General features: G+C 42.2%; 1 long non-coding RNA gene across 1 annotated transcript; it reads left to right on the top strand.

The window, feature by feature from the left end:
* The first annotated feature begins 77 nt into the window (after positions 1–77).
* Positions 78–6,257, top strand: LOC148685038 (uncharacterized). Its single transcript, XR_015951029.1, has 2 exons — positions 78–1,029; positions 2,827–6,257. It is a non-coding gene; the product is annotated as an uncharacterized LOC148685038 (long non-coding RNA).
* The last annotated feature ends 9,824 nt before the right edge of the window (positions 6,258–16,081 follow it).

Here is a 16,081-nt window from a genome sequence, read left to right as displayed (position 1 = left end):
CATCGATTCTGTGTTGGCAAATTCTAACTAATCATGTATCAGACTTAGGCATAACAGTTAAGCCATTGCTCAAAACAAGATAGGAGAGTTGGATCGATGCTTTGAAACCACTGAGATATCATATTGGTAGTATATATGATGCTTTAATAGAGATCATTGACTACATAAGTCTACAAGGTTTATCTGGAAGTACTTCCCAGATTGAAGCTAAGACCCTTGCTGGTGCAATTTGTAGGTTCAAGTTTGTGGTATCCCTTGTTACATGGTACAACATCCTTTTCAAAGCATGGTTGATGATCGGGGATAATGGGAGTTATAGTATAGGGTGGCAATGACCAGGGCCAGAATAATCCTGGTCAGGCCGCACAGGCCCTAAGTAGCCAGAGGAACTCCATTTTCAAAATCTCTCTGTCTCTGATAGAGAAAGTAAACCAGACAGCACTTTGCACACAGGCACAACATGTTTGCACATCTAATGCAAAGATCTAACCACACACAGCACTTCTAAGAAATTCTAGCTACACCACATTTTGTTCCTTTGTTCCATCCTGTCTAGCATAAACCACAAGAGCACATCCTGTATAAGCTTTGTAATTTACATGGGGGTGGCGGTGGGTAAGTTTTGTTATAAAAGCACTCTGTGTATGCCCATGGGTCGGGCAGAATGAGAAACTCATTCTCACTGCCACCATTTATTGCAATAAATGTTTTAATAAATCTGTTTTATAATATGTACAACTGCCTGAGATTTCGTCTGGTCAATTTGGGAAGCCAATCATCCATATTACATTTCTGGTGACCTTACATTTCTGGTGCCTGCGTGACTCGGATGAGGGCTTTTCCCTGAACCAGAGGCAGTCCCCTTTTTGCCCCACTGGACAGGGCGCAGATTCCTAACGGCGCCTCTGGTCTGGTGCACACCGGCAGACTTTTTCCGGAGGATCAGAGGTGGCCCTTGAGTTTCCGTGCCCTGGACGAAGAGGCAAAAGGACCGAGGTTGGAAGGGAAGAACAGGAAAAGCCGGCTGGGGTAAGTAGAAAGGGAAAAGGTACCTTGAAGGGAATTGGCCCCCTTTAATGAGGGGAAGGGAGATCCTGATCACATCTCCAGCGTGTTGGTAGTACTCAGTTAATCAGAGGTCAACTGGGAAAACCAGGCGCTTTGGGTAAGAGGCAAAGGGAGGAGGAAAATGTGTATGTTAGTAGTCAGTAGGGAAGTGGTCCCTTGACAAACAGATACTTAGGAAACAAGGAAAAACTGGGAGGTAGAGTGTGGTAAAGTGTCCAATGCATGGTATGTGTGGCAAAGTTTGCCGTGCGTGCTGTGAATGAGGGGATACTTTACAGGGCCATAAATGGGAGGAGTATGGTCAAGAGGAGGGTAAAATGTGATTTCCCTAGAATTCATGATAGATAAATTCAGAATGCCATAAAAGAAATTTAATTTACAAGTCCTGCCAACAAGTTCAGAGAAAAAAGGTGGTGCAAACCAGTATTCCCCCAAAGAGAAGAAAGGCATTGTGAGAAAGAAGAGGAAGAGAAAGGCAGTGGTTAAACGGCAACAAATGATGGCTCAAGGACCAGTGAGGAACCAGAAGGGGTTCAAAGGTCACTGGTGAAGGTCAGTTGCTAGGGAAAGGAACCACTGGACCTTAAAGGACGGAGATGTCTCGGTCAATGTAAAAGAGGAAGGAAGTGTGTTCGGAGAAAGATGGGACAAGGGGGTCCCAGCAGAAGAGAGTTTGTCGGTTTGGCAGGCATGGCAAGGAGCCATGGTCAAGGTGACTTAAGAGTTACCTGCATCTGGACTTTGTTATAAACATAGGCACCCAGTATTCTGTTTTTAAATATCCTTGAAACAGCCCCCCCCCCCAAAAAAAACCCAAAAGAAGCATCAGACTGATTTTACGCCTAAAAGGGCTGTACAAACAGACAGCGGAGGATTTGTTCAGAAAAATCATCTCTGCAACCTTTAGAATGCTATTCACCACACTAGAAATGAGGCTACCGCCCCACAAGAAACTGACAAAATGCCAGTAACGGTGCTCAGAAAATGTTTTCATATGCTTCAGCTGGCTTCAAAAGAAAAGAAAAAAAATCATGTACTTAAGTAGTTCACAACGCAAGAGACAATAGATTTTATTTGAATAATTATAATCTTTTCCCCAAGTCCTGTTGAATCTGTGCAGACTTTAGTTTTTGGGGAAACTTACAAGAATGGGGGAAAAGAGACATTTGAGTCCTTCTAAAAGCAAACTACGTTTAAAGGGTTTTACCCTCCTACCTGCAACCCCATTTCATATGTTTTTGTGACAGCAACATGTTGGAAAATTTGTAGAACTGCATATTTTAATGAAATGAATGTCTGTTAACTAAAGAATTCAGGATAAGGTAGAAGGAAGTTATACTGAATTGAGATTTGTGTGTAAAGACATTGTTTGAATCTAACACTACGTTGGAAGACAGGCTGCAACATCTCAATAACTCTCAAACCTCCGGCAGAGATGTGTGGCGTAACCCCCCTTATTTGGTTACACAAGTGATTCTGCATGATTTGTATTTGCACAACTTGTTTTCTCCTGCAACCTGCACTTAGAGACTGTGGCTGTGCCTGGCTGGTGTTGCCATTTCGGACATTCTATTGTGTGACATTGTGTGACCAAGACCGTTGCTGTGAAAGTAGGGAGAAAAAGATGTTATGCTTTGGAGGTCCATGTTTCAGCTTACAAAAACACTACTGCTCTAAATGCTTTGACTTTAAATTTTTTTATGTCTCACGGAAACAGCCCATTGCTACAAAGCAGCTGTAAGTTTCTTCTTCTTCTAGAAACCACAAGACTTTGCATAATTTGAAAAACAGGCTTCAGTATCCTAGCAGAACTCAGCCGTCGGCAGCTGGATGGGAGGCAAATACGGATTTAAAGGACCCCTCCTTAACCCTGCACATGCATGAAGTTCTGTGGAAGGAAAGAGAAACCACGGGGAGATCCTGAAAGATGGACCAGACGTGGAATCCTGTTGTAAGCCTTGTGAAATTCTGCAAAGACTGCTGTAAGGCACTGCTGCTATATCCCAGAGATGACTTCTCAACTAACTGCTGCTACATCCCAGAGATGACTTCTGTGTGCCAGACACACCTCAATGTCCAATACGTGGGACGCACTACCTCGGAGAGTTTGGTGGTGGACTTACCAGCAAGAAGTTCTAAAACAGCAGCGGCAGCTACAAGGACAAGGACAATCTCTCTCCCCCCCCCCTTCCTTTGTTTTTTATCTACAGGAAATCACTCGAGCGAACAGCGTGTAGCCTTGCGGAGCCTGACACGATGGTTCCAGCCTGATGCTAGCGAGTCCCTGAGTGAATCCCTGAAGGAATGGAGACGAGACCCCCCTCATTCCTAGGTGGTGAGGTATCCATTCCAACCAGTGACCCCCTGGATCCACACCCTGCTGTGCCTAATCAGAAGTGGGTACCCAGCGCACGGTGCACCAGTTTCCCCTTGCAGCGTCTGACCGGCAAAAGACGCCCAGCACATGGGAAACCGAAGTAGCCCCTGCTGTGACACTCCGGACGCTGTCACTCGACGCACGGGTTGAGGAACGTCCGCCAACCATCAAGAAGGCACAGTAAATCTTAGACCCTTATGTATGTATGTATGTATGTATGTATGTATGTATGTATGTATATTTGTATGGGAGGCATCAATTGAGTGGGACCCACAGTAGAAGTCTACCTGCCCCCAAAGCAGTATCCTTAATTTCGAAGGAAGGGCAGTGTACCTGCCTCACTTGAGCGAACAGACCCAAAACAGTTTCAGAAATTGAACCATGGGGTGGGTTCCAGCAACTCCCTAGGTCATACAGATATGGGGAGGGTTCCAGCAACTCCCTAGGTGATACAGGGCTGTAGCTGGGTTGGGGATGTAACTGGAAGAAGTTGGCCAGGTGCACCCCTCAGTTCTGGTTTTGGAAATGATGGGAGAAGCTTCTGGTAGCCCACTGATATCTAATGCAAGCCTCTCCTGACTCTGGCAAACTGGAACAATAGCCATTCTTTCTGTAGCCAAATGCTCAGCTAGGACAAACCTCCAATTGTTATATATATATATATATATATATATATATATATATATATATATATATATATTCCTGGCCTTTAGAACTGTGTAGGAACTCTTGAAACCCACTGATTTGCATTGAAGCCCAGTACTGAGCTGAGAGAGAACTGTGTATTTTCCTGCTGACATAAAGTTTTGGAAACAGTGGCCAAAGCCCCTCGGCTTTTAGATTTCCAGCAACTATAGTATCCCAGTATCTCTGAAGACCAGTGTGGCCATTATAGATTCATGGCCCACCTGAGAGAAAGAGCCCTTTGTTGCCAAAAGTCTGTATTGTGATTTCTAGGGGAGTGGGTGAATCACTATTGGGAAAAATCTGGATTTAAAACTCAGCTTTTGTTGTGCCTCTAATGGAAATGCAATGTAGTAGAAAGTGGCAATAGTGCTTGGATGTTTGTATAATGCAAAAATGTGTTTCCAGTTAGGTCTAACACGAAGGCTAAAAACTTCAACAGAAAATGCTTAGGAGTTATGGAAATAGATTAATCCAAAGGCTTGAATTCAGCAAGCATTTTTACTCTGGTTTATAGCATCAAGTTGATGCGGGAAAAGAAAAACTTTCATGGTTACTTTACACTGACAGTTCTGCAAACTGAATGCCTTAATCTATGATGGTGTCTATCCTAACAATGAATTATTCTTTCCCCCTTAGGAAAGATTTCCAAAAGTGCATGTGTGGTAGCACTTTTAAACTGTTTAGTGATGCACATTATTCACTTGTTTTAGAAACACTAGCTTGTATACCTTAAGTTAAGAAGTTTCAAAATGAAGGTCTGAATGTGCCAGGTAACAAAATGTAGGTCTGTTTGTGAAATATTTTGCTATTTGATTTAAGAAAGTAATGCACTAATGTCTTTAATGACTGCTAGTTCCTAGCACCTTCTTAGTTCTGGTGACCCTAAGAAACATTTAACAGCCTTGGTCAGGTATTTTAACTGTTCGGTAGAAAAGGCAGCCCCCACCCCGAAGTTCTCTATCTGCCTTGCACTATTTCCCTGGAAGTCAAAACCTAACATTTGAACAAGCTTCCAGTTAGCCTTCTTCTGCCCTACATACTTCTTTGAAGTCCCTCAATAAAGCATGAGGTTTTGGCCAGACTCTCAGGACTAGATGTAGCTGGCCAGGTAGCCCTTCTGAACTCCTCCTGCTGTGTGTACATCAATCAGGATCAACGCGTGGTGACCAATATTGGACGGATCAGGGAACTAGCATCTGTATACAACCAGAGTAAACGTGTTGAGAGTGATTTTAAAAACATTAAGAAGCAGGCTGATTTGTACCACAAGGTTAGCCTAGACGGTGCAGGTCTGCCCAGTGTATGGAGTTAGATTAGTTCTTGGCTCCCAGGTTGGTCATAGTTAAAAGAGATTCTGCTTGTAATATTAATTTTCTTTCTTATTGTCTTAGCCCTATGCAGAACCTTGGTCTGTATAAAGCTTCTGGTAACCCTTCTGAGACAAGCTGAATAACAAGCCTGGGAAAAGTCAGCAGAAGCTTCCTCACTTACTTTGCTCTCTGTTGCCCATCCTTTGGCCTAACATTGGAGCATGGGAAGCTGCTGGATCCTCTGTAGAATCATAGAGTTGGAAGAGACCACAAGGGCCATCCAGTCCAACCCCCTGCCAAGCAGGAAACACCAGGAAACACTGTAGTGCGATGGCTCAATCAAATGGAGATGCAGAAACACACCTGTTCTTCATCTCCATATTGAAGAGGAGGGAATATAGGGTGGCAATGACCAGGGCCAGAATAATCCTGGTCAGGCCGCACAGGCCCTAAGTAGCCAGAGGAACTCCATTTTCAAAATCTCTCTGTCTCTGATAGAGAAAGTAAACCAGACAGCACTTTGCACACAGGCACAACATGTTTGCACATCTAATGCAAAGATCTAACCACACACAGCACTTCTAAGAAATTCTAGCTACACCACATTTTGTTCCTTTGTTCCATCCTGTCTAGCATAAACCACAAGAGCACATCCTGTATAAGCTTTGTAATTTACATGGGGGTGGCGGTGGGTAAGTTTTGTTATAAAAGCACTCTGTGTATGCCCATGGGTCGGGCAGAATGAGAAACTCATTCTCACTGCCACCATTTATTGCAATAAATGTTTTAATAAATCTGTTTTATAATATGTACAACTGCCTGAGATTTCGTCTGGTCAATTTGGGAAGCCAATCATCCATATTACATTTCTGGTGACCTTACAATAGCCCAACAACATCTGGCCACAGCTTTTCCATTCCTGCCCTAGTCTAAGAGTCCTGGCTAGCTACCAACACTTTGGTCAATGCTTTCCCGTCTTTGTGCTTTTTTACATTTTATATCGTTAATAAATAGAAAACCTTTAAAACCAGCAGCTTATAAAATATATGGAGGATAACAGTAGCAAATACAAAAAGATGTGTGACAAAATTAGCAGAAGGAAAAACTAGTGTTACTTTCTTCTCCTGCTTCCTTGAGTGGTGAGAAGTTCCAGGGGCAGCACTATGGGGTTCATTTTTCTTTTGACAAGAGACCACTGCAGACAAATGGTGCCTTTGTAGTATTCCCTCCAATTATAAATATACAAGCAGAACACAGCGGAGGCAGACAGGTGCTCCTTTAGCGGGCAACACAGCTGCTAATTCTGCATGATTCCCAGAAAGCAGCTGCTGCTGCCCTCTCCAAGGCTGCAACACCTCTGTTTAGCTAACTCCAGCTGCCTCTTCTCAAAATTCAAACTACAAAATGCTTTATTTTACCTAGCACAATCCTTACACTGCGCTGTCTCTGATTCCAACCCTATTGGGGAATTTCCTATTCAGGGAACCATCCACTGGTACTGAGAACTGTTAAGGTTCTTAAGTCTCTGACACCCACCATGTGACAGTTCAGACAACTCATCGTGGCAAAACTCACCTAACGTCATTGTCCCTTCCAAACGAGGCTTGGCTGCCATTACTGAAATGGATCACACTTGAAAGTTTCCTGAGGACAATAAAATTAGACAACTTAACAAGAATTAAGAGCACACAGGATAATACATAGTTGACCAATTATATATTTAGAAATGTGTTTCTCTTCCTTCAGGTCAGATTCTCTTTAGTGAATGAAAGACAGCATGTACCCCTTACACAAAGCCGTTGCCCCAAACTCGGGTACATGCTTGCACAAGATCGATTTTTCTTCAGATAGCAAGCTTCTGTTCTGTCACTCACCAACATAAATTAGAATTTCTGCGACAATGGGCTCTCCTCATTATGTCATCAAATTTCTAAAATGGAGTTTCACTAACAAGTAAGGCAAGCATTCAAAAAGAAATTAATGTCCCATATGTATTTGTGTGTGTGTGTGTGTGTGTGTGTGTGTGTGTGTGTGTGTGTGTAGGCATTCAGCAATCAACTTTTCTTCCTCTCTGCTGATCTTGACTATACAAATGCTTGGCATTTAAAACCTGCAGGACATTCATTCCTAAGTAATGTAGCCTCATGGGACGCGGGTGGCGCTGTGCCGATCAGAAGGTCAGCGGTTCGAATCCCCGTGACGGGGTGAGCTCACGTTGCTTGGTCCCAGCTCCTGCCAACCTAGCAGTTCGAAAGCACGTCAAAGTGCAAGTAGATAAATAGGTACCGCTACAGCAGGAAGCTGTACCTCATCTGTCTCCTGAGAAATCTCTATGTGGGACAAGAAGCTACAGTTAGAACTGGATATGGATCAACTCATTGGTTCAAAATTGGGAAAGGAGTACGACAAGGTTGTATATTGTCTCCCTGCTTATTTAACTTATATGCAGAATTCATCATGCGAAAGGCTGGACTAGATGAATCCCAAGACGGAATTAAGATTGCCGGAAGAAATATCAACAACCTCAGATATGCAGATGACACAACCTTGATGGCAGAAAGTGAGGAGGAATTAAAGAACCTTTTAATGAGGGTGAAAGAGGAGAGCGCAAAATATGGTCTGAAGCTCAACATCAAAAAACCAAGATCATGGCCACTGGTCCCATCACCTCCTGGCAAATAGAAGGGGAAGAAATGGAGGCAGTGAGAGATTTTACTTTCTTGGGCTCCTTGATCACTGCAGATGGTGACAGCAGTCATGAAATTAAAAGACACCTGCTTCTTAGGAGAAAAGCAATGACAAACCTAGACAGCATCTTAAAAAGCAGAGACAGCACCTTGCCGACAAAGGTCCGTATAGTTAAAGCTATGGATTTCCCAGTAGTGATGTATGGAAGTGAGAGCTGGACGATAAAGAAGGCTGATCGCCGAAGAATTGATGCTATTGAATTATGGTGCTGGAGGAGACTCTTGAGAGTCCCATGGACTGCAAGAAGATCAAACCTATCCATTCTTAAGGAAATCAGCCCTGAGTGCTCACTGGAAGGACAGATCGTGAAGCTGAGGCTCCAATACTTTGGCCACCTCATGAGAAGAGAAGAATCCTTGGAAAAGACCCTGATGTTGGGAAAGATTGAGGGCACTAGGAGAAGGGGATGACAGAGGCCGAGATGGTTGGACAGTGTTCTCGAAGCTACGAACATGAGTTTGACCAAACTGCGGGAGGCAGTGGAAGACAGGAGTGCCTGGCGTGCTATGGTCCATGGGGTCACGAAGAGTCGGACACGACTAAACGACTAAACAACAACAACAACAACAGCAGGAAGGTAAACAGCATTTCCGTGCGCTGCTCTGGTTCGCCAGAAGCGGCTTAGTCATGCTGGCCACATGACCCAGAAGCTGTACGCCGGCTTCCTCAGCCAGTAAAGCGAGGTGAGTGCCACAACCCCAGAGTCTGTCACGACTGGACCTAATGGTCAGGGGTCCCTTTACCTTTAATGTAGCCTCAAGCCCAACCCTTCTGCTGTAGGGAGGTTATAAAAAATAATAACCTTTTTGAAAAAACCACCACTGCAAAAATACATTTCCCCCTATCGGCCACAAAAAGTTTTATTTGTCTGTGAATTCTTAGGCCTCCTTTCAAAATGCCAATGTAGTTCCAGGTGTGTTTTTTTAGATGTCACTTTCACAACAGCATCTTTTGTCATTGTTGAGAGGTACATTTATTTTTGTTCTAATAGAGGAATTCTCACCAGTTTCAGATATGAGGACTCAGAAAGATGATAGCGTACTCTATTCAATTATTAAAAATGTGTTTCAGCCAACACTATTTACTTGATGATTTGTACTTCCGTTTGTGGGGGAAATTGTGTTAGTAGAGACTCCTGCTTAGGGTTGCCATATTCCTAAAAGTGAAATGGGGGGAATACTCCTGTTAGTCTAGGCATATATTCATGAAAGTTCCAGTAAAATTGTTTTCCATTAAGATGATTATTTGCAGGGGTCTTTCTATCCTAGGCCCAGAAATGGGAGAGAGGAAAATGTTCCTTATTACTGGCAATAAAGAGTCAAGGTGGACCAGGATTTCTTCACATTGTGAACTCTCAGCTGTCCTGTGTAGGGAATCCCAGAAGCATCTCCATCACTCAGAAAGCAGAACCCTGGCTGGCGGTGGGCCAGGATCCAAAACTAATTCCTTAAGCCAGGTTGCCTTTCCCCTTGCTTCTTTTGAAATGGTAGCCCCTAACACCACATGACAAACTACATTTAAAATTGAAGGGTCTTGCTGAAGCGGTTTGTGCTACTACATGGGGGATAAGATTGAATCCCTCAAAAATTGCATAGCTCTGAATTTTGCAATACAATCCTCCAGCAAAGTCATGCGTACAAAAATGAACATAACAGGATAAGGGCTGAAATAAAATCCATGTATTATTGAGAAGAACATACAAAATGCATTATATTGGGGAAACTGTATACTAAAATGTATGTGTGTGTGTGTGTGTGTGTGTGTGTGTGTGTGTGTGTGTATATATATATATATATATATATATATATATATATATATATATGCAGCCCATCTGCCCCAGCCACTCTGGGCACCTTTCAACAAATTATCTTTAAAAAACCCAACCATTAAAAACTTCCCTATACAGGGCTTCTAAAAGTCAGATAGTTGTTTATTTCCTTGACATCTGGCAGGAGAAATTCAACACTAAAATGCTGGTGGATTTTCACGAGGACTTTTTATCAAAACACTTTGCAAACCGATGTAGAAATGTGGAGAACTAAACTTTGCAAAGCGGGTAAAATGGAAAACTCAGAGAAACAAAACCTTACCTATTTGCCCATTCCTAGCTATCATGCTCTTGATTCATCTGAGAGATTACTGAGAAAATGTGTGTATCTTTTTTGATATAAGACTGAAGTGTGCCTCTAATTTACTTAAATGCAAGGACTATGCAGGTATCCAGTTTGAAAAATGCTGTTCTGTAGTATTAGTATTGCAAATTAGGCAAGTGCCCTTACTATTTTGTTTTACCATCATGCATACTATTTAACAGCTGGTTCTTGTCTTATAAATTGTAGACCATTACATGAAACAAAACTTCCTGCATTAGCAGAACTCTAGGAGCAAAACAATCTGAAGGCATTTGATCAGAAATTAGGCTACTCTGCCAAAGACAAATGGATTTTGTCACTCTGGCACTTCAGGAAAATCAGAGCATTTTGCAGTCTTTCCAGCTGTGCGGTCTCTACCTTGTGTTGAGGCCTCAGAAGGGAGGTTAATAAAGGAACATATGGTATGTGTACAATTTGCACAGTGTCCACAAAACTCGCACCATAATTTTGACAATGCAGGAAGCCTATTAGATTTATAGGTTTAATGTTGAAATACCCTGGGGCCGAAGCAGGATTTTAAATAGGCTGGGGTTTCCATGGTTTATGTGTAGCACAGAAACGACTAAAGGTTGCAGGAGACTTTCTTGCAGGGGTAATGCTTTGTAATGGAGACTCCTTTGAGCTCCTTAAAGATTCTGCCTCCTGGAAAGCTGTGCTTTTCAAGTGCTGTGTGTGGTTATTTTTGGCAAAGTATATGGGGAGCTTTTGGGTTTCCAAGTGCAGTTATTTTTGCAGACTGCAGCTATAAAGTTTATAGAATTAGAGCTGGTTTAATCTTATCCATCCAAACATTTTTCATTGCACATACCATATGCAGGTTTGCTCCCTCTACCACCTGCTTTCTGATGCCGTGCAACAATTTCTGCTTGTGCAATGGGACTCCCCACACATGCATCACACCCTCCTCAGAGGGTTAGGGGGACTCCTAGAACAGATTTAGGGGATACACAAGCAAAAATCCTTGCGCTGTCAGAACGAGTGACTTCACACTACATGCGATTCCACCTTATATGTATATTTTATCAGGAATAATTTCATATCTGAAAATGTTGATATAATGGTTTTCTTATTTTTTAACTGAAACCTCTGTCCTGCAGCTTCTAGTGTGCTAGCTTAGGATAGCCAAATGAACTTCTTTACACAGGACAACTCTTCTATTTGAAAGACTGCCAGTGGATAGTTTTCTATTTGAAAGGTTCTCTAGCCCAAATGTGGTTTAAAGATAATTATAATAAGGGAAGCCTCAGTGGTTAGCACCTGGACAGCCAACAGAGCAGGCCACCTTGTCAGTCATGGTGAGATGTACTCTGTTTCTATTATAGAAATTATTTCTGCATTTGCATATCTCAATACATAAAATGGTATATGCAAACTGTATTCAAATCTACATCTTTTGGGGTGATGTGTAGGTGGCCACATATAAAAACAAGTACTCTGACTCCATTGATTCTGGAATAAAATATATACATGCAACCTGAATGAACACATGTGAAACTAACACAGACCAGAAATAGATTGATATGTTTACCTCTATTGTACACAATTGTATATATTACCATTGGTATTACCTTCTTGCTTAAGTATATCACCTTGAAGCAAGTTTTAGGGTTTACTTTGAACCTTTTCCCCTAACTAAACTGCAAATACAAGGTCAAGAAACCCCTGATATACCTTTACATTTTTAAAGTATTCCCCTTTTCTACAAACTGCACCCAAGGTAAGTCGTTCTTAGCTTCTATATTTAAAAAATGAAATTGACATTCAGGATCAGTCTTACATTGTGTAGCATGATGGTATGTGAATCTGATGTATCTGTTTCATATTGAATATGAAATATTTACGAAGCTACATCCTCATCTTATGGGGGATTTCATTTTCCTTATATAAATCCTGTCAGTGAAAAGGAGTTGCAAAAAACAGAAGCCCTTATAAGAAACAATGTCTGTGTAATATGAAAGCCATCTTATGAGTAAAGGGGGGGGGGGGAAACATAACTCAGGGCTTCTGAAGATGTGTGTGTGTGGTCCATCTTAAATGGAACAAACCTGTGTCCCCCAGATGTTCACTTTGTCTTGCCTTTGACAGGTTTACAATACTGTATTTACCGTAGTTCTTTTTTCTATTGTAAAATAAAGGTGCCATTTCATCACTCCGTTGTGCTGTGTAGAACTCTTTAAAAGCACAGAATGTTAGAGAAGTCACTGAAGACCTTCAGCAAGCCATGTTCTGAAAGGAATGACTTATCTCTTCCAGAACTTCAGAAGGCCAATTCACTATTTACACAGTGTTTTTCCCAGTGAACATTCTAGGGGTATCTAACGCACAGCCTGTGACTATCCAGTCCCAAAAGTTTTTTTTTTACTCCTCAATTTGTCATTTACAAATGCAGCAATAATAATAATAATAATAATAATAATAATAATAATAATAATAATAATAATAATAATAGAACTGCTTCAGTGGGTTATATGCTGTGATGCCAAGGGCACCCCAAAAAAGTCTGTGTTTTTGTTAATGTACTGAATGCTCCTATATGTCCCATGCTGTGATGTCAAAATATTTTTTTGTGGCTCTCCAAGGCCCCAATTTGTTATGCCAAAATTACATTTACTGACCACTCCTGTATCCCCTGCAATGATTCTGATACTATACCTTTTTAATGACTACTCTTCTTCCTCCTTCTTTGGTGATAACTTGTAACCGAGTAAGATTGTCCTCCAAGAACACGGTCTTAACTGTGAGTCTGTAAGTGACTCTGGAGGCCAATTCTAGATCCACACGTCCTTCCACAGTGGGGACATAGGTTTCCGGGCAAGAGTTGATCATGGTGAGGGTTTGCCAAACATGCTTTCCTCTTAGCTCGTTTCTCCTTTTTGCCCTGAGTTCATGCTTCTTCAAAGTCCATGACACCTTTAGTAAAGGCTGCTCTCCAATTGGAGCACTTGCAGGCCAGTGTTTCCCAGTTTTCAGTGCTTATGTTACATTTTTTTAGATGTGCCTTGAGAGCATCTTTAAACCTCTTTTGTTGTCCACTGGTATTTCGCTTTCCATTCTTGAGTTGGGAATAGTTGCTTTAGAAGACGATAATCAGGCAGCCGCACAACATGACCAGTCCAACAAAGTTGATGTTGAAGAATCATTGCTTCGACACTGGTGATATTTGCTTCTTCCAGTACACTGGCATTAGTTCACCTGTCTTCCCAAGTGATGTGTTAACTTTTCAGAGACAAAATGTAGCACTTTGAGTCCTGGTCCAGTTCAGCGTGCCTCTGTGGAGGAGGAAAGGAGTTCAAACGACACTGGGTGTCCTCAGAGAAAAGAACTTTTATTTTTGCTAAGCAAGCAGAGCAAAAAGGCAATGCGTGATCTTTCACAAGCAAGCGCGCACACACAGAGGGGCTGCAATCCTTTATACCCTATTTCCCTCTTATCTTACACTACAGGCTGTATATCGTTCATGGAAGGAATATTATCAGCTTATGTTTGGTACATCAAAAGGCTCATAGCCCTGGTTTACTGTAACTTGTAGCTGCTTATCCTGTGGGCGCATCCCTTCTTGCAAGAGCGAGGCGCAGCCCTTGCAAGCCCTATGGCCTTGCATACTATAACTGTTTTATCCTGTTTATGCAGCTATTTTGGGAGGGTGAATACATGCCGGTCTTGCCCACAACTGAAGGCTATCTACCTCCTTCAACAGTTGATGGAATCTTTCGAGGAGTTGGAGATGGCGTTTATAAGTGGTTCATGTTTCACAAGCGTACAGTAAAGTTGGTAGCACAATAGCTTTGTATGACTACCTCAATCCCCTCATGAGTGTTTCATTTAAAAACAATGAATTCCTATGTTTCAACCATACAAGTGTTTATATACCACTCCCAATCTATGCCAAATAGTATCAAAATTCCAGAGGGTTCCAGGTGCTCATCCAGGGTTGTGATCTATGCTGTCGGTGTATGTTAGGTATGAATGAGAAAAAAGAAAGTAAGTACTGAGATGCAGGGTAGATACCTCTTCTCAACTTTCCCTGTTTCACAAAGTTTAGTTCCGGGAAGGGGGGGGGGGAGTAAGCTGGGGAGTAAGCTGAGGAACATAGTGTGATGATTCTGGCTGATGTGTTTTAAATACAGTACAGTACAGTACACACACAATATGAGCACCATCTAGTGGAGACACTGAATATCTGTTTAAACACACTCCCATACCCAGTTTCTACCTTTTTGTCTTTGATATATTGTACCATTCTTCCTATTCAAGGAACCCACCACAAAGGATATACTATTTTCTTGATGCATGATATTGGAGTCTACACTTGTCAGAAATGACTGGGGCATAAAAGACCCCAAAAAACTCAAAATAGGGGCCCATTAGATTCATGTTTTGCTTAAAATTGAAGAAAACAGGTTATGACTACATACCATGTGTTCTAACACTGAGCAGCTTTCCTCATCCTGGTGCCCTCCAGTTTGCTGAGGTTGATGTGACTTGTAGTCCAAAACATCTGGAGGGCACCAGGTTGGGGAAGGCTGTCCTAGACCAAAGCAACTTCACCAATGCACTAAAGCAAAGGGATTCTCAGTTGGTGTTGCAGTGCTCCAGTTATTAAATTCACCTGCCGTCCCTTGATTTGGCAAAATACAAGCCCAAGTCAACATTTTGAAAATAGTATAAGGTGGTGTTATCAGATAACTTTCTATTTACCTTTTGAAAAGGCTTTCCTATTCAATTCTGATATCAGTCCCCACCCGAACCTATATTGATTAAACTATTCTGTTGATCTTCCCACTATTATATCAACTGTTTGCCTCAGTAACATTCCTCACTAAAGTTTCTATGCCTTAAGTCTACACGGCACAAAAATGGCCAACTGGACATTCCCCACAACAAGGCTGTGAAAGGGAAATATTGGGACTTACTATACAGTACATTCATTTTCTTTAGGGGATGAAGGGTATCCTTGGATATATGGGATCAAATGCCATCCACCTGAGAGTTCTCAAATAACTTGAATGTGAAATTGCTGATCTTCTAAAGGTGAGAAGGTTGGGGGTCTTCGATTCTAAACACTTATAAAGCATCCTGCCAATCCAACTGCAAATACTGTACAGGTCAGGACACTGTTATCTCCCTATTGCTGGGGCCTGAATGTGGAGACCTGTGAGGGAATGGCTAGTCATGAACAAAATCCGATTAATACTGCAGATTAACTGCTGAGACCGAAAGAGGAATTTACAACAATCCTGCAGAGTAGTACAGTGTTGAAGTTCCTCCGACTCCCTGGTGGTAGAAAGGCGTGTGAAGGGCTTGCAAAGCGGATCGTAGCAGAAGCCCTGGTGGAAGTAGCAGCTATCTGCATTGGAGGCAAGTTTTGTAATCAAAGCCATCTCCTGCTTTCCTCTTTCCTCCCTGACGCCAAAGCAGTTTTATGAGTGCATATTCCAGCCCACGGGGATCTTTCAGTGTTACTACTACCAATGTCACGGCCTCCTTCACAAGTCTCCGTTAAGGAAAAAGTGGTTTGATCTCTTTTTTTAATTGTTGCGAAGGCGTAATTTTAGTCTTAGGGCAGGGATAGGGAATCTGTGACCATCCAGATGTTATCACCCCCTGGTATTTGGCGATGCTGGCTGGGGCTGATAGGAGATGCAACATTTGTAGGACAGCAGATTTGTCAAGTTGGCTCCCAGCTCCTCCTTACTGCTGCTTATTTTCTGACCATTACTGGTTTGGCTTTCCAGCCC

Source organism: Zootoca vivipara, chromosome 7, assembly GCF_965207765.1.
Source record: "Zootoca vivipara chromosome 7, rZooViv2.hap1.1, whole genome shotgun sequence".
NCBI classification, from domain to species: domain Eukaryota; kingdom Metazoa; phylum Chordata; class Lepidosauria; order Squamata; family Lacertidae; genus Zootoca; species Zootoca vivipara.
Note: the sequence above shows the minus strand (reverse complement) of the source record. Positions and strands in the feature narration are given on the sequence as shown.